The following is an 18,884-nucleotide window of genomic DNA, read 5'->3' as shown; positions in this document are numbered from 1 at the left end:
GTTCTAATCCAACCTCTATAGGCATAGTATCAAGGCTCCTTTAGCAGGGAATCAGGTAGATTCTGAGATGCCAGGGTTTTAAAGGTACAGCTTGAGTTTATGTTATTTTCCCCTCCATCCACATCGACAGACTTGGCAGGATGGTTTTCTCAGAATACATCTTCTTTAGATCAGAGCATTGACAACAGCGTTAGCAGGCGCTCTTGAAGTTAACCATAGTAACGAGCCCGGAGTTTCTCTGAAGCCCTTATGTAACGGCTGAGCCCACTGATGGTCCATGAACTGCCTTCCCCCCCGTGAGCCAGAAGTGGCCGCACAGGCATTGTTCCTCACAGCAACGCAGCTCCCATGAGAAAACTCATTCTGTACGAGCCAGGGTCGGAAATGGAAAATGTTACACCTTAACTGCTGTGCCTGCTTGACACACTTGAACAGCTATTCTTCTGGACAACATATTCAAGGTCAGTGGTGGGCTTAGTGTTTTGTTTTGCTGCCTTTATTATGAAGATGTTGCTGCAATCTAAATGAATGATCCCAATAATCATCTTTGGGAATAGCAATGCCTTTTGAAAGTTTTTTTCTTCAGAAGGACGCAGCATAGCTGTAGTATGCATCTGAAAACTAGGAGCCAGCTGCCTCTTCTGAGAGCACAATTAATTTATGAAAAAGACCCTGTTAAAGACAGAGGTGTATGCTGTGCTTCCCTCTGTCACAGGAAAGGAGAGGATGTGAGTTGAAGGAGCATGATATTAGGGCAGCGCAACGAGAAAGACGCTGGTGGTCTGGTGGTCGGGAGCTCACCTGCTAATCCAAAGGTCAGTGGTTTGAATCCTTCAGCTGCTCCAAGGGAGGATGATGTAACATTCTGTTTCTGTAAAGATTGCGACCTTGGAAACCCCGTGGAGCTCCTCTTGTCAACCCTAAAAGGCGGCTATGAGTTATTGTATAAAAATCGCACCTAATTACAAAAAGGCGGCTATGAGCTATCATCTAAAAATCCCACCTTCTTACAAAGGTCTTTAGGGGGACAGATCACAAGGACTCTTCTCCTGTGGAGCAACATGCCCCCCCCCCCACCAAATCAGGCCTTAGAAGATTCAACAAATCAATTTAGACCTCCATGGTTCATAAAATAAGAAAATTTGCCTTCCGGATATTAAGAAGTCCTTGGAATCTTATCCAACTCTGTTTTGAAGGATGGCTTATATGAGGGATTTCCAAAAGTTAGTGGAAAACATCCCTGTCTTTTAATTCAGCTTTCTTACAATTTTGTTTGAAGTACCCAGAGACTTCAAAAGGGGGCAGAATAAAAAAGATTACATACAGGAGGTCCCTGCTCTTCAGAAATGCCACGATTAGAAATGAGGCAAATTCACTGAAAAACAAAACAAAACCCACCATAGTCATGTAGTTACTAGAAGAATCCTGGAAAGATTTAGACAGGTCTGGATTTTGAGATATATTGGAAGCAGAAAGGGGAAACTTAATTTTGGCAAGGTGCCTCATGGTGGATGAAACGGTATGTGTTATCCTTTGCATCCTTCATAGGATGCTCGGACCAAGCCCCAAGCTGCGCCAAATCGCCGAGATTCCACTTGAAGAGACACCCAGGTAACCGATCTTAGTTGTGAGATTTTCGGCTTTCCAAAATCCTTTCATCTCATTTTGAGGTGGATTATTAAACAATCCCCTCTCCATATCGAGGCCAAGTTGAACACAAACCATTAAGATCTGCAGGCAGGAAAACTGAGAATTAAATGAAAATCTAGCTGAATGCCCCTAAACAAGGGTAGCGCTCTCAGCATGTGCTTAATTGATCTTTATAGCATTTAAGGCCCTTTAGTCCTGAGGATGTGCTGTGGGTAGGTGTATTGGCTATGTTTGCTTTGCTTCCTCTCCCTCCTCCCTCCTTTGCTTCTCATCACAGGCAGTGTGATTGTTCTGCAAGCATGGAAATAGATAAGGTGACCTTAACTGCCAATGTCATTAGAAGCGTCTTTTTCCTCTCTCTCATCTTCTGATAATGATATAAAGCTGGCTTCTGTCCTCTCAAACATTTTTATTCAAATTTTATTGTTTACACAATTTTAAAATCCGTTTCGGCAATAAAGTTATTCTAGTGCGTCAATGGCTAATTGCTTACAAGGTAATTAGAACTTAACCAATATGAAAGGTTTTCACAAGGAGATGACTTCGATGGCCTGGGCAACTGAAGCTTAGGACCCACTTCCCTGCTGTGATTCATGACAAACATCTTAGTTTATTAAGATCCAAGGAACTGATCACCTGTTCACAGTGCTGGTTCCTGCAGGTGAAAGTGGATTTGCACCAACCAACAACTTTTTAACGCCCTCTGCTTGGAGTTGAACTCTCGAATGAGGGTCTTCGAACCAGTTCATGAGAATTTGTATTTCCACCTCAGAAACACTGAATCAGAACCTACATTTTAACAGGACCCCTAGGTAATTGTTATGTAGACATAAGAGTCATCTGGGAAGCTTTAAGAATCACCTGGGGATCTTGTTAAACTCTAGTGTCAAATTCAGTCTGTCTGGAGAAGGGAAGGGCAAATTCTCAGCAGGGAGTTAACCCAGAATGAATCGGTTCCAAACCCTGCTTCAAATAAGATTATCTTGGGGAGGGGGGGTGGGTGGCGTGGGGAGAGGGATAATTAGGAGCCAGGGTAGTGAAGTGGTTATACGTTGGGCTGTTCACCTCAAGGTTAGTGGTTCAAAACCACCATCCTCTTCAAGGGAGAATGACAAGGCTTTCGACTCTGTAAAGAGTTACAGTCTCAGAAACTCTCCGGGCAGTTCTACCTTGCCCTTTGGGGTCACTGTGAGCCAGAATTGGCACAATGGCATTTTCATTTAGGGAAATGATTGATGATACAACTCCTTGTCTCCCAATCCATCTGCCAGAACTTCGTTGAACCTGATGTGTTCATATTTAAAGGATAGTTGAAACTCTGATTAGATGCTGTGTCTGAGTAGAAGAGTCTGGAAACAGACAGAAAGGCTGACTTATTGTTACCATCTTAGGAGCCAGAAGTCCAAGGTGTTGCCAGTTGTCAAGAGCAGTAGTTCAGATCTTGTTTGGGTTGCCCTGATGTCTATCGTGTGTGCAAGGCCCTTGTGCCATCAAATATGTGACACAGGAGCTATGGTTAGTAATCCCAACCAACCCAGCAAATGAAGTTACCACCCATTCCATAGATGGACCTGAAAGACAAAATTTATCCAAGAGTGGTGTTTCAGACATGGATATGGGGATCAAGCAAGCTCACATTTTGGATCAGGCCAAAGCAGAGTTTTGTGTTGCTTTACTCATATTAGGGGCGAGCCAGGTATATATTTGGGTGATTTGAAAATTCAAAATGTTTCTTTTCATTCACCTTAAAGCAGTTGTTTTCAACTCGGGCTGCACAGTATAATTAATCAGAAAATGTAAATGCTTGGTGTGTTAGTCCTGGTTGCATAAGAAAGAGTTTTATATAAAAGAGCAATTGTATATTGAAAAAAATCCCAGCCCAGATCAAGTCAATAAGTCTGAAATTAGCCCATATGTCTGATACTAGTCTATAAATTCCTCTCTAAACTCACGCAGTGCATGCAGTGATGTCGAAGATCACAGGTCAGTGGGTAGCAGGTCGTAGGTCCAGTGGCAGTGGAAGCATCTCAATGCTGGTGCGGATCTCCACATGTCTCCTCCAGCTCTCTGAGTGTCTCAACAGCAGGAATGGGAAGGCAGAGGGAGGGGTTCTGACTTCGAGTGAGCTTTTTATCTCCTTCACTGCTCCAAATGAGGTCATCAAGCTGTGACCTGATTGACAGACAGGCTAGACTCCACCCCTTCACTCAAGTAGACAGGAGATTACGTAACTGCCACACTTGGGTTTCATGCTAGTCCAATTAGATCAGAATACATGGAGATAAGGCCCAGGTATCGACATTTTAAAACAGCCGTGCAGATGATGTTAATGTTCAGACAGGGTTAAGGACTGCTACACTAGATGTTAACCCCACTAGGGCAACATTTTATTTATCCTCCTATCTCTAGATCTGACAACTAGTAAACCAGCTGCTGCGAGTGCAAATCAATATATAGGAAACCCGTGTGCCAAAGTCAAACTGAGTTTCATAAGGCTTTCAATTGCAGAGGTTTTAAAAGTAGATCACCGGGGTTTTCTTCTAAACTATCTCAAAATTAAGTTAGAATTTAATTTTAATTAGAATTTCATCAAACCTTTCAGTTAGCAACTGAGCATACAAGCCATCTGCGTTCCTCAGTGTCGACCTGGTAGGTATTCGATCCATATTTTTGCAATGGCCTGTACTTTGTAAGAACTCTGCGCAGATTAAAGTTCGCTGGTTGTTCTATGAGGGCTAATGGCGTGCCCCAAAGTAAGTAAGAGAGACAGAGGAAGACTGTGGGGAAGGCCCTGGGAACTTACATGCCTGTGTTTGTGCCTAGCATCATTCTTTTTGAAGTTTTCAAAGATTTAATTTTATTTGGATTCACAATCAATACTCGTGGAAGCAATCAAGAACATAAACAACATATTGATTGCATGGAGCAGATCTACCGGGCAAGACCTATTTAAAGTGGGTTGTTTTTTTTGTGTGTGTTTTTTTTACAGCATTTTCTTTTCTTTAATCATTTTATTGGGGGCTTGTACAACTCTTTTTTTTTTACATTTTATTAGGGGCTCATACAACTCTTATCACAATCCATACATATACATACATCAATTGTATAAAGCACATCCGTACATTCTTTGCCCTGATCATTTTCAAAGCATTTGCTCTCCACTTAAGCCCTTTGCATCAGGTCCTCTTTTGCCTCGCATCATTCTTAATTGCCGAGTTGCACTGGCATCCTGAGCTGAATCTAACTTTGGGGGGACATTTCTCTCCAGCTTCTGGAAGTACTACTACGAAAAACCCCAGGAACAGCCACAGCCTCAGCTGAAGAAGCCACCCAGGTCTCGTCCAAGGCCATGCCCCCTTTTCAGGGCAGTTCATAGCTAATGACAAGGCAATTCTGTTGGGTTATCTCAACTTCAGACCCCTTGGGGGATAAACGGATGTATTCATCATCTCACCTTCTTCCTCGGACAGCCCTTCACTCCTCCACTGGTGTGGACATTATGTTTTTTAGACAATTCAATCAAGCTAATTTCTGTCGGTACTTGCTTCCTGGATGCTCACCAATAAGAGCATGGCTTTCAAAAGCATGAATATTCATGCTTACTTGGAGCCCATCTGGGCTCTTCACTATGCCGACAACATGGCAGCAATGATCCAGCTAAACCAAACAAAATTCCTGCTTTCATTAGCCTTACATTCTAGTGGGAAAGACAAGCAATGACTAAATATATATATATTTAACTATCTATATCTATCTATAGATATAAAATTCTGAGTGTGTTGATGAAAGCCAATTACAGGTTTAAGCAGAATGTTTTGGATTGAACTACGTGCCACAAAAAGATATGTTCAAGCCTGGTCCCTGCTATTTACAAATGTGAATTGCGAACTCATTTGGAGATAATTATAAAATAAAGTCAGGTAATACTAGAGTAGGTTGATCTAGGGTGTGGCAAAATCACATAAATGTTGATTACTTAGAATGAATTAACTACATAAAATACACAAAGATATGTTTTACTATAATTTGTAAATCATCCAGTACACAACCTTTATACAAGTAGAATAAAAATAAATATGTTTATAGGCATATATCCATCCATATTCTCCCCACCCCAAGCTAGGGTTCTGATTGTTGGGATGTACCAGTCCAAGATATCATTGGATGTGGGATCTGTCTTTCAGGTCTGATATTCGGGAGGAGGTGTGCAATATTGGTGCTGATTCTTGCTCAGATCCAGCGAGCCTGGATTTGCAACTCTTTGTGAGACAACTTGCTGCTGTAAATCCTTTGTGCTCCCTTTGTAAATTTTCAGATGATCATCTAAGGAGTTTGTTTGTTGTTGCTTTTAGGATTTTACCCGGACAGATAGTTTATCTCTCTACACTTCTACTGATTTATTTTAGGATTTTGAGAACTTCTATTAGGCCACATCTCTAAGTCTCGCCGTTCCCAGTGAGAATAAACTCAACCAAGTTGTTCTTTACTAATTACACTTGTATTGTATCCTTGGCTTGTAACTACCTCTCTATTAATGTCGTTAGCCATCCTTTCAGGTTTATACGATAAATACAAGCAGTTTTTAAAGAGCATTACTCTCTTAAGTGTCAATTTTATATCCTTTGGAGAATTTAGAGTACCGTATACACTTGAATATAAGCCAACCCAAGTATAAGCCGAGGTACCTAATTATTACTTCGGAAACCAGAAAAACTGATTGACTTGATTATAAGCCTAGGGTGGAAAATGCAGAAGCTACTGGTGAATTTTAATAATTAAAAAATGAAAATAAAATTACTAAAAATTGAGACATCAGTGGGGTAATGTATTTAAATATTTATTTTTAATTAAAAAAATAAAAAAAGACAAGTCATTTAACATTAGTAAACCAGCACAGTAAGTGGAAAAGAGGTTCAACAAAAACAATAAGGTATCAACAATGATACCTTAAGAGTACTATTCCCTGAACTCAATCAGCAAGCAAGCTAAAATGTAAAGAGTTAAAATCCTTCCAAACTGGATTCCTCATCATCATCCGTATCCCAATGCAGAGCTTGAGCTGGTGTGAGGTCATCATAGCCACTGTCCTCACTGAGATCGCCGTCATCACCATCACTGCTGTCATTTTCATATACAGCGCAGTCTTCACTGCCATCCATAGCATTACTAATACTACATTTCTGGAAGGCACATCACACCATGTCTTCTGGAATGTCTTCCCGTGCATCTCGAACCCACTTTGCTATTAACTCTATGTCAGGCTTCATGAGATTTCCTCCTTTTGTTGGTCGGGCTTGACCAGATGACATCCATTCATGCCACATCCTTCACATATGGTCTTTAAAAGGCTTATTCAAAGATACATCCAGAGGCTGCGGTACAGATGTAAGCCCACCTGGAATAACGGCTAAAGTAACTTTCCTAGATTTTGCCAATTTTTTTAGTCATTCGATAGGTGGGCTCTGAACATATCCCAAACAAGTAACGATGGCTTTTTCTTTAAGGCTGCTCCTGGTCGTCGGTTCCAACTTTCTTCCAGCCATTTTTTTTGTTCCGTCTTCATCCATCCAGCCTTTAACATGTGCACGCACAGTAATTCTTGGTGGGAAATTGATCTTTTTAGGCAAAGTCTTTCTTTTAAAAATAATGACAGGTACAGGAATCCAGGGTGGATGATACCTTCAGGACCAAGGGTGTGAGGGACGATGCTGGGAGAGTGGAGGGTGAGTGGGTTGGAAAGGGGGAACTGATTACAAGGATCCACATGTGACAGCAGAGAAGGGGGGAAGGGATACTCCAGATAGGGCAAGATATGACAAAATAACGATGTATAAATTACCAAGGGCATATGAGGGAGGGGGGAATGGGCAGGGAGGGGGGGAAAAAAAAGAGGACCTGATGCAAGGGGCTTAAGTGGAGAGCAAACGCCTTGAGAATGATTGGGGCAGGGAATGTATGGATGTGCTTTATACAATTGATGTATGTATATGTATGGATTGTGGTAAGAGTTGTTTGAGTCCCTAATAAAATGTAAAAGAAGAAAAGAGAAAAAAATGATTAGGGCAAAGACTGTACAGATGTGCTTTATACAATTGATGTATGTATATGTATGAACTGTGAAAAGAATTGTATCAGCCCCAATAAATTGTTAAAATTAAAAAAAAATAAAAATAAAGGGTAAAAACAGGCAAGGAAAAAAAAATAATGACAGGATGCAGCTTAGTTCCATTAGCCAAACATGATAGAATAACTGTAAAGTGTTTTTTTTTTCATTTCCTGTGGTTTTGAGAAAAAATGTTTTTTTCTCCTAAACTTGCCACAGTTCTGTTGCTTGGAAGATCAAAAGTCATGGCAGTTTCATCCATATTCCCAATATCTGCCAGGTAATAATTATAAATCCTTCTTTATTTTATAATAAATGGCTGGAATGACATAATTTTTTCTTCAAGGTCTTGTGGCAATTTCTGGAAAATCTATGTTCTTTGACTCAAACATAATAGGCCAAACCTATTCATGAAGCGGGTACACCACCCTGCTGATGCAGCAAATTTTTCAATGCCTGATGCTTTATATTTGTCATCCTTAGTCATTTGTAGAGCACGCATGCAGATTCCCATGCGTGTTACGCAGTAACTACTTTCACGACACTCCATACCCATTTATGCAATTCACTCCCTACAGCCCCATAAAAAGACGTTAAACGATGACGAGCTTTTTTAGCTTTTGGAATCTGTTCCAAGTCAGCCTTCATTTTCCGCCACTCCCTCACTTGCTTTTTTGTCAACACAGACTTCCCTACTTGCAATACTGTTACTGCTCTCTTTTGCTCTTCACACAATCTTCATTTTGAAACCAGCCTCATATGACTGGAGTTTTTGTTTTAGTTCAAGAGTATCCATTTCTAATAGGATAAAAAAAAACAAGACTTTGAAAAAGAACTTTCATGGTAATGCCTTGCCCCTGGCCCCGTGACGTGTGGGGAAGTCCGCATGGGCGGGAGATGCAGGATGTGAATTAACACAGAGACCAGAGGGGAGAGACGGAGAGCAGCCACAGACACATCTTTATCAGTTCAGCTGCCAGCGTAAGTGAATCACTATGGGTGCTTCTGTGAATTGGAGCCGTCCACGTCATAGGACAGGTCTGATTGGTTAGATGTGAGTAAACAAACATTCAAAGCCCTGCAGTGTCAGCAGGGCTTTGAATGAGCAGCAGAGAAATGACAATTACTGGTGAGATAATGGGCTGTCGTCCAGGTACCTCAGGGGGCCCCAGTGAGATGTTACACCTTGCTGGGGTACCACTGACCTGTATATAAGTCAAACCCCAGTTTTTCAGCACATTTTTTGTGTTGAAAAACTCGACTTATACATGAGTATATACCATACTTAAATACTTTTACACTATTGTGGGGATTGTTAGTCACCATCGAGATGGCGCTAACTTATGGTGACCTTATGTGTCACAGAACAAAATATTGCTGGATCGTGTACCATCTCCATGATGTTTGATGTCTGAGATCATTCTTCAGTATTTTGTCAGTCTATTTTCCTGAAGGTTTTCCTAGACTTCCACTTTACCAATCATGATTATCCTTTGTAACTAATTGGTTTTTCCTGATGTCCAAAGTATTACGCTCACTGTAAATGCATTTAACCACCCTTAAGCAACATGAAGTCTCACCATGATCAATTTTTAATGTGTTATATGGTTTATTTATTTAATATTACATTTTTTAATTTTTAAAATATTTTATTGGGGCGTCTTACATTTCTTATCACAATCCATACATTCATTCATTGTGTCAAGCATATTTGCACATATGCCGCCATCATCATTGTCAAAGCATTCTCTTCCCACTTGAGCCCCTGACATCAGCTCCCCATTTCTTCCCCCCTGCCCCTCCTTCCTACGAACCCTTGATAATTTATAGATTATTTTTTCCATATCTTACATCATCCTCTGTCACTGCTCACCCACTTTTCATTATTCATCCCCCTGGGAGGGAGTTCTAGTTTGACCCTTGTGATCAGTTCCACCTTTCTCCCCCCACCCTCCCCTAATCCTCCTGGTCTTTCTACTCTCATTGTCAGCCCTGAGGGGTTTATCTATCCTGGACTCTCTGTATTGTGGGCTCTTATCTGTAGCAGTGTGTATGCTCTGGTCTAATCCGATTTGTAAGGTAGAGTTGAGGTCATGACAGTGGGGGGGAAGGAAGTGTTAAAGAACTAGAGAAAAATTGTGTGCTTCGTAGGTGCTATACTGACCGGGACTGGCTCATCTCTTTCTTGTGACTCCACTGTGAGGGGATGTCCAATTGTCTATAGATGGACTTTGGGTCTTCACTCCACATGCCCTCCCCCACCCATTCACATCGGATATGATTTTGTTCTAGGTCTTAGATGCGTCATACCTGATCCCATCGACACCTCATATTCACACAGGCTGGTGTGCTTCTTCCATGTGGCCTTTGTGGCTTTTGAGCTAGATGGCTGCTTACTTATCTTCAAGCCTTTAAGACCCCAGATGCTATATAGTTGGAGAACCAGGCAGCATCAGCTTTCGTCACCACATTTGCTTGTGCACCCATTTTGTCTTCAGCGATCAGGTAGGAAAGGTGAGCATCACAGAATGTCAATTTAATAGAACAAAGTGTTCTTGTGTTAAGGGAGTACTTGAGTCGATGTCCAATGTCTGTCTGAAACCTTAATTCTTAACATATAGATATGAGTACATATTTCAATTCCCCTCTCATTGTGTGTGTGTGTATATATATATAAATATATTTACATATGTACATGCCTGTATTTAGGCCTCTATAAATGTCCTTAGCCTCCTGGTTCTTTCTTCTATTTCCTTTTCCTTTCCACTTGGCCCACCATCATGTTCAGACTTCCTTCGGGTTTAGTAATTCCTCACTGTCACATTGCCCTTGATTAAGCCCCACTAGGCATCCTACGATCTTCTTTCCATTGATTTTAGTTCACTTGTTGTTCCCTTATCCCTAGGTTGGTTCCTTCCCCCTCCCGCTTCCTTTCTCCCACCTCTCCTTCTGCCATATCCCCCAGAACCATTGGTCCCATTCTTTTCATCTCTGAATTATTTATCCCACCTATCTTCTCTAGATAGACATGCAGATACATTAATAAGTGCAAAACCTAGGCAAAGTCAAATAAAACAACAAAGGAAGTCAAAACCAACAAAACAATGACATCAACAATAAGGAATAAAACCAAAATAATAATAACAAAAAGAAAGCCACTGACAAAAATGAGAAAGCCTATAAATAGTTCAAGGTCTGTTTATTGGCCTTTAGGAATATTTTCCAGTTGAGTCTGATGGGCTGCCACACTGTTTCCATACTCTATTTGTGGTATTCCCTGAGGGTATCATCACTCTGGTTCCCCTGCTGCTCTGCTGCTTGCCCTCAGTACCTCGCCTCAGCCTGATGGGGCCAGATGCCATGGTCATTTCTAAGGAGCATTCTAATGGTATATTTTTTCTCCCTAAGAAACATTTGTAAATTTTCTTAGTTTTTCTGGCAGTTTTTGTGATAATCACTATTCTTTACTAACATCAGGATCTGAATGCATGAATTCTCTCTCTGTCTTCCTTCATTGTCCAGATTTCACAAGTATAAATGTTACATTCAACTAAGGAATAAATAGCCATTGAGTCCATAGAGACCTTTGTAGGACAGAGTAGAACTTTTCCATAGGGATTTTTGGGCTGTGATTTAAGAAAAAAACTTTAATTCACTTTAATTATGAGCTGGTATTGTCATTTCTAGAAACAATGGTGATATCCAAGCAATACGTCAATGCCCATTGCCGATATGAAACTTGTAATGACACTGGCAAAATATTGCTCTGATACTTTGGTTTAGTAGACGTAATCACGTTTGCAAGATGTCTTGAGGAACAGTGCTAAAAGTGATACAATATTTGAAAATATAATTTTAAACAAAGTTTAATGTGAAAAAGGGAAATAGCTAAAGTTGATAAAAAGTCTTTAGGTTTTCTTATAAATGGTATTTTTACATGTTCTCAACTTTCAGGCCATAAAACATTTTTTTCTAGGAAAAAGAATGATTCCAAATGTTCTGCTTTCTGTAATTTCCTGTGTCAGTTTCACTCGCAGACCCTGGTCAGCTGCCATCCATCCCTCACTTTCCTCATCCCAGTCTGTCATAGATGCTTCCATCATGAAATCGTCCTGCAGGATGGTCCATCCCAGACTCTCTTCTGATTTCACTTCGATCTGTTTGGCTTTGGCATTCTCATTCGTACTTCCATCCATTCCTCTGAGAACACTGACGGCATATTTCCTAAGAGACAGTTGATAACAACTTAGCAGGTTTTCTAGTAAAAGAGCCTCCAGCTTCGTTCACTTTTTCATCAACGTTCTTTTGATGCCTCTGAACTTCTGAACCGCATTCAAAATTTGCACGACACCCCTTCTCCCTATCCTCTGAAGATTTCGCTCTGCTTTTTTTGTCATTGAACTCTGTCTTTACTCTGCACATCATTTTCCACGGCCGCTTCTTATCAAGTTGTTTTCTTTCCTTGAGTCTCTCTTGCCTTAAATTTTCTTTCTCCTTTGACAGCTCTTTCGTTTTGATCAGAATAGTGGGTTTACTTGTCGGAGTTTTTGTTAAGAATTGTAGGCCTGGCATGTGCCCAGCCTATATTTGTCCCAACACTAGATTCAGCATCATTTCCCTTTTCCTTATCACAGAGGTCAGCATTCTCCTCATTGCCAGCTTCCATTGCTTCGCCCATCACTGGAAGAATAGGCACCTGCTTCCAATCCACAGCTACCTCAGCTCCTCCTTCGTTCACTGCATCTTTATCAGCAACACAACCATTTCCAGCTGCTGCTGCTTCTTTTCTTCTTCTTCTTCTTCTTCTTCTTCTTCTTCTTCTTCTTCTTCTTCTTCTTCTTCTTCTTCTTCTTCCTCCTCCTCCTCCTCCTCCTCCTTCTCCTTCTTCTCCTTCTCCTCCTCCTTCTCCTCCTCCTTCTCCTCCTCCTCCTCCTCCTCCTCCTCCTCATCCTTCTTCTCCTTCTCCTCCTCCTTCTCCTCCTCCTTCTCCTCCTCCTCCTCCTTCTTCTCCTCCTCCTCCTCCTCCTCCTTCTCCTCCTCCTTCTCCTTCTCCTCCTCCTCCTTCTCCTCCTCCTTCTCCTCCTCCTCCTCCTCCTCCTCCTCCTCCTCCTCCTCCTCCTCCTCCTTCTTCTTCTTCTTCTTCTACTAAATTTTCCAGCATCCCCCCTCCCCTGCACTCACACGCCAGGCCTGAATGGTCTCAGCCACTCTCCGTCATGGGAAGCGTCACAGCTCAAGGCTATAATCTTTCCATGAACACGCCGCTACATCTTTCTATTGCAGAGTAGCCACTAACCTTTTCGTTTGCAGCCAGGCACTTAACCATTATGCTACCATGCTTAAATGTACATTAGTCACGGTGAAAAGATCCCATAGTTACTAAAGTGCAGATATTATAACAGAGAATTAGGATAGAAGTTGCATGGTCTGAGTCACCTGTGGCTTTCTTTATGCCTTTAAGCAAATAACATGGCCTTCAAAGTCTTTGTTACCCGATTTTCACAGGCAGAATTTAATTTAGAAAGCATAAGAATAGCCTACATGTGTCTTTCATTTAAATACAAAGACAAAGAAAGATTTCAGATCTCAAGGAGTTCCAATCTAGTCTTTAACGCATTCCTAATTTAGTAGGGTGAACGCCAATAATGGCTGAAATGTGAACAATCCCATCAACACTGCAGAGCTGTGTGAAATACTAAAGGAGCTAACGGAAATCAACATATCTTATGAATCCGAAAGTACCATTGTGCTCACACAATTGTTGGGTGCATATCGGGCAGTGACATTGGATAAGGGCTGACTGAAGGAGTGAATTGAACGCATGTCAACTGGTCAGAAGTCTTGGGTGAGCTCTAGCGCTACTGCTGTGCAAGGATGTTTAAAATTCCCAGTGAACACACAGGCACATAGGTCTTAAACTAATGCGTGCTTACAGAATTTTGTCTCGCCACTCACTGGATGCAAGAGGCAGAGTAACTATGCAGAGTTAGGAGATGTTCTAAGAAACAAAATGTTTCTTCTTATTATTATTATTATTTTAATATATTTTATTGCTTTAGTGAGAGTGTACATAGCAAATAGATTCCCATTAAACAATTTCAATACATAGTTGTCAACGACATTGGCTACATTTTTCACATTATATCAAAATTCTTTTTCCCCCCCTCAGTGGTTTTCTTGAGAGTTTTCACCAATCACACACCTCCACAGTTACCTTGATTTTGAAATGAGTTGTATATATATTACATTTCTGGAGTGGTTTACCTCGGGTCTTGCTTCTCAACGCTGAAAGATTTCATGGGGCGGAAGCAAGTTTTGTAAATCCAAGTAACTTTTATGAGGGACAGGGACGTTTCAGGCATCAGAGTCTCAAAAGTACACGCCATCTCAGGAAAGCGTGCAAGGCCACATGGCGGGTTTACCGTGTACGAGTTCACAGCTGAAGATAGCCACATGAGCATGGAACCAGCGTGTGGAGCCAAGAGACCGACTGCCCTTGGGCTCTGCTTTCATCCCCTCCTACATTACTTGAGGGGGCGTGGGCGAAAGTGTTGCCATTCCCAGTGGCTAAGGTCAGGACCACCTGTGACATTGACCTATCAAGGCTGATTATGACCTGTGCCTAGGTGGCCTACGCCTGGACTCAGTTCTGGATTTTCCCACAGGTGTCTAATATGTGCCTGATTTATCTGCAACCCCTTTATTGGGGCATGACCAGCTAACTGCGAAAGGATCACTGAAGATAAGGGTGCTACAGCAAAGTATGGTGAAGAAAACAGGTGGTGCCAGGCTATCAATTGGAACAGTGTCTGGGGTCTTCGAGGCTTATATTCAATCAAGCAGCCATCTAAGTGAGGCATCAACTAAGTTGTCCACATGAAAGGAGCACATCAGCCTGTGTGACCCAAAGAGGACCAAATGCTTCTCTAATAGTCCACAAGCCACGGTATTTTACTGTAATGTGACTTTCTAGGCATTTAATCTTAAAATCTGTTGCTGCTGCACATTGGTCTTATTCAAAGCCCTCAGAGTGTAATGGAAGCCACTAAACCACTTCATGGCCTCACCCAAAGAAGTGATTGCAATTCAAAGTCAATATAAATGCATTATTTCATTGATCATGAATGAGCACTTACATAGAGTTATTTTCAAAGACAGGAAAGAGAGTTTTACTCAGTGTAGTGATTGTATTATACAGGTTCCTTAGATCACATTTAGAAAATACTGACAGGTAGGAAATGTAACCCCCTGGTGTTCTACCACCACAGGATGATCACATCTGGCACCTTGGCATCCCTTCTGGTCTTTCTCTAGGCCTGTCTTCATGTGGTTGCAAGAGTGCTACACGTATAGTTATATACCCTGATTTAAAAAAACCACTAGCATTATAACAAAACCTTTCCAAGTTAATATTGGCCACCCCCCAATATCCATTTAAATGACAGCAAGTGTTTCATTGTGTGAATGTACCTTACTTGTGCTTGGTCTTTGAACCCAAACACCAAAAATAAAATTATACAAATTAATGTTGCTCCCAATTTAATCAGCTGGGAAGATGACATTCTTACTTTAACATTTTTATTCCTTTAATTGTTCATAAAATGAATCTTTTGAGGATATCTTAAAAATAACTAGAAAGGTGATGCCATCACTCTATATACTTTTAAAAAAGCAAAAATATAATGCCCCTCCCCCTATTTTGTTCCCTCCTATTAGCTAAAAGCTACCCCTGGCTATTTCCACTAACCTTGAAGAAAAACCTCTACTAACATCAAAACCAGTTAACAGGACATCGCACAGATGTTGACAGAAATGCTCAAAGAAAATGTCAAACATTTAATAAAATGGTTATATTGTTATGATAATTTCTATGTACTTTATATAAAATAGAGGGACTAGTTAGGGTCCAAAGGAAAATGAACCTGTGTGAGCAAGTTTCATCATCTGTGCTAAGGATCGGTTATTTTTCATTGCAGTTTTCCCTGCATCCTGGAAGGTCCTTAAACTTTGACCATGTCCTGGGAGCGTAAGAACCTGTCTGATGGATCTACCACTTTGTTACTAAAGCAGGCAAATCTTTTTCTTTGTGCCTTAGTGTTTCCTTTTGAGAGATTATGGAAACGGGTGAGGGACTCTCATCACGTAAACCCCATTAGCAGTGGGGTGCACCCAATGGGACTACCCAGAAGTCTGTAATGGGTCCAGGTAGGGTTTTTGCAGCCTGTAGAGTCTGCTGAAGCTAGTATTTCGGACAAGAACTGCAATCATGGTTTTTTCCAACCTGATTTTGGGGAAGGGGATAGTGGAAGGTGGTAGATGAAGGAACATTGAAGGAGTAAAAGCTGTAGCTGTCTTTGGATCTCTCGTATTACACATCACAAATGAGGTGGCCCTCCTTGTCTGTTTGTCCATGCCTTAGAGATGGCGTGTCTGTATGTGCCTACATTGAAAGCCTGGGGGTTGGTGTTAATAAGCCCTTTCAGAGAGGCTAGTGGGAAGCACTAATGAGCTCTGTGCCAGCCACTTCTCAATCTCGTCTATTTTAGTATTTGCCTCTACTCTAGGCTTCATAGAAACATAAAAGGCAATGAAGTGTTGCACATGCTGGTCTGTCTTTCTATTCTAATTTTAATCTTCCATTGATTGTGTGCTTTAAAAGTGATGTTTACTTGCATGGGAGCTGTATTCTATGGAGCTCAGAAATGCCTGCCTGGGCTTGTGCTTTGGACTTGTCATCATTGTGGATACAATGAGAGAAGAAATAGATTTTAAAATCTTCATACTTTGTTTTAACCTAATAATCATTGGGTTTTCTGTAATATACAGTCAAGTTGAAATTGATGTTGTCTAGTAAGCGAGGGAGGAGACTGATTTCCAGCCTCCTAAACCAGACCTGCCTTTGTTCCCTGTTTGAGCAAAGGTTTTGCACTCTGGGCTTTATTTTGGCTCTAAAATATTGGAAATGAAGGAATCATTATTTTTTATATGTTGTACATAAGTTGAAAATCATTTTATTGGTGTCTAAAAGATTTTAAATAGAAAACTACAACTTATTGAACACAAAATATATGTCTCATGGCATTAGGTGTGAGGAAGAAACACCCCTTTCCCTTTGAGAATGCTAAGTGGGCACTCTCAAATCTCACCGTCATTCACTTTTGGTGCCGACTCATCAGGACCCTCTAGGACAGGCTAGAACTGCCCCTGTGAGTTTCTGAGACTGTAACTCTTTACAGGTTAGCAGCCCAGTGAGAGGCTGACATAATACAAAGCAGTGTGATGAAGGCAAACACAAAATGAAGAAATCTGTGGGTGAACAAACAGAAGAAGGATCAATGGATACTACCAATGTGGTGAGAACAAGATGCCTTTATCCTCTACTACTGTGGGTATTTCAACTTATACCATCCCTATGGGAGAGAGTAGCACTACTCCGTAGGCTTTCTGAGACTGTAAATTTTAGAGGAGCGACTCTCATCTTTCTCCTATGGATTGGCTAGTGGATTTGAATCACCAACTAGCATACAGTAGCCCCATGCTTAAACCACAACACCACCAGGGTGGCTTAAGACAGATCTGTTCTGTAGGTATGTACTGTCCAGATGGTTCCAACTCAGTGCGGCTATGGTCCACGCAATTGAATGCCTTTTCATAGTTAATGAAACACAAATAAACACCTTTCTGGTATTCTCTGCTTTTAGCCAAGATCCATCTGATGTCAGCACTGGTGTTCCTGTTACCATGTCCTCTGAATCTAGCTTGAAATTCTGGCATGTCCCTGTCATGCATGTGATATTAATGATATTACTTGATCATTTCTGTATTCTCTTGGGTTGCATTCCTTGGATCAGGCAAAATATAGATCTCTTCCAGTCAGTTGACTAGGAAGCTATCTTCCAAATTTATTGGCATAGACAAGTGAGTGCTTCCAGTGCTTCATCAACTTGTTGAAACATATCAGTGGATATTCTGTCAGTTTCTGGAGTCTTGTTTTTGAATAATGCCTTCAGGAAAGCTTGGACTTCTTCCTTCAGTACCATTGGTTCTTGGTCAAATGGTACCTCTTGAAATGGTTGAATGTGGATTAGTTCTTTTTTTGGTTTAATGACACTACATATTCCTTTCAACTTGTTTTCTGTTTCCTAAATCATTCCATATTTTTCTCATAGAATCCTTTGATATTGAAACTGGATACTTGAATTTTTTCTTCAGTTCTTCTAGCTTAAGATATACTGAGCATGCTCTTCCATTTCAGCTTTGTACTTCCAAGTCTACAAATTTCATTATAATGTTTTAGTTTGTTTTCTTGAGCTGTCTTTTGAAATTTTCTGTGCAGCTCCTTTACTTCATAATTTCTTCTATTTTCTTTAGCTACTCTATGTAAAAGAGCACGATCCAGAGCCTGACATCCATTTTTGGTCTTTCTTTCTTGTCTTTTTAATTACCATTTTTCTTTCTTTGTCCATAATGTCCTTAATGTCATCGCCCAGCTTGTAAGGTCTTCAAGATATTGAAGTGTTCAATATATTAGATTTAGTCTTGAAATGCTGTCAAAATTCAAGGTAATATACTTAAAGTAGTATATTGGCGCTCTTGGACTTGTAATTTTCTTCAACTTCAACTCAATTTATATATAAGAAATTGATGGTCTGTTCCAGAGTCACTTCTTGTCCTCATCGAGGCTGCTGAAAAGTGTCTCCATCATCCATTTACATATATGTATTACATTTCGTGAGATCCATGTGTATAGTTGCCATGTGCAGTGAATTATTTGTGGTTCTCCTAGCCATGGTTAGTTTTTATTATTCCCACTAAATTACTTTCCACTGCTGGTGTTGGGTCAGAAGGTGGGGGAAATACCGATTGGATTATTTGGAGGTGGGGGAATCTCATATCTCATTACCAGCCAAGAATAGAGTATACGGAGGTGATTCTTGCAAGTTAGTGAAAAATGATGAAAACGTTAATTCAAAAAATGGTAACGTAAGGGAAGGGATTGAATCCAGGGAAAGTAGAACTAATAGTTTCTGAAGTAGAACTAATAGACTTTCATGATATTCTTGGGCAGTGAGAATAAGATCAAACTTTAGGGGGAAAAAAGTAAAAATGAATGCATCTCTCATTCGGCCTC

General features: G+C 40.8%; 1 pseudogene; it reads right to left on the bottom strand.

Annotated features, from left to right (window-relative positions):
- Nucleotides 1-11,725: 11,725 nt before the first annotated feature.
- On the bottom strand, nt 11,726-14,139 carry LOC142440652 (RRP15-like protein pseudogene; annotated as a pseudogene).
- Between the last annotated feature and the right edge of the window lie 4,745 nt (nt 14,140-18,884).

Source organism: Tenrec ecaudatus, chromosome 2 (genome assembly GCF_050624435.1).
Source record: "Tenrec ecaudatus isolate mTenEca1 chromosome 2, mTenEca1.hap1, whole genome shotgun sequence".
Taxonomy (NCBI): Eukaryota; Metazoa; Chordata; class Mammalia; order Afrosoricida; family Tenrecidae; genus Tenrec; species Tenrec ecaudatus.
This window is presented reverse-complemented; position numbering and strand designations above follow the sequence as displayed.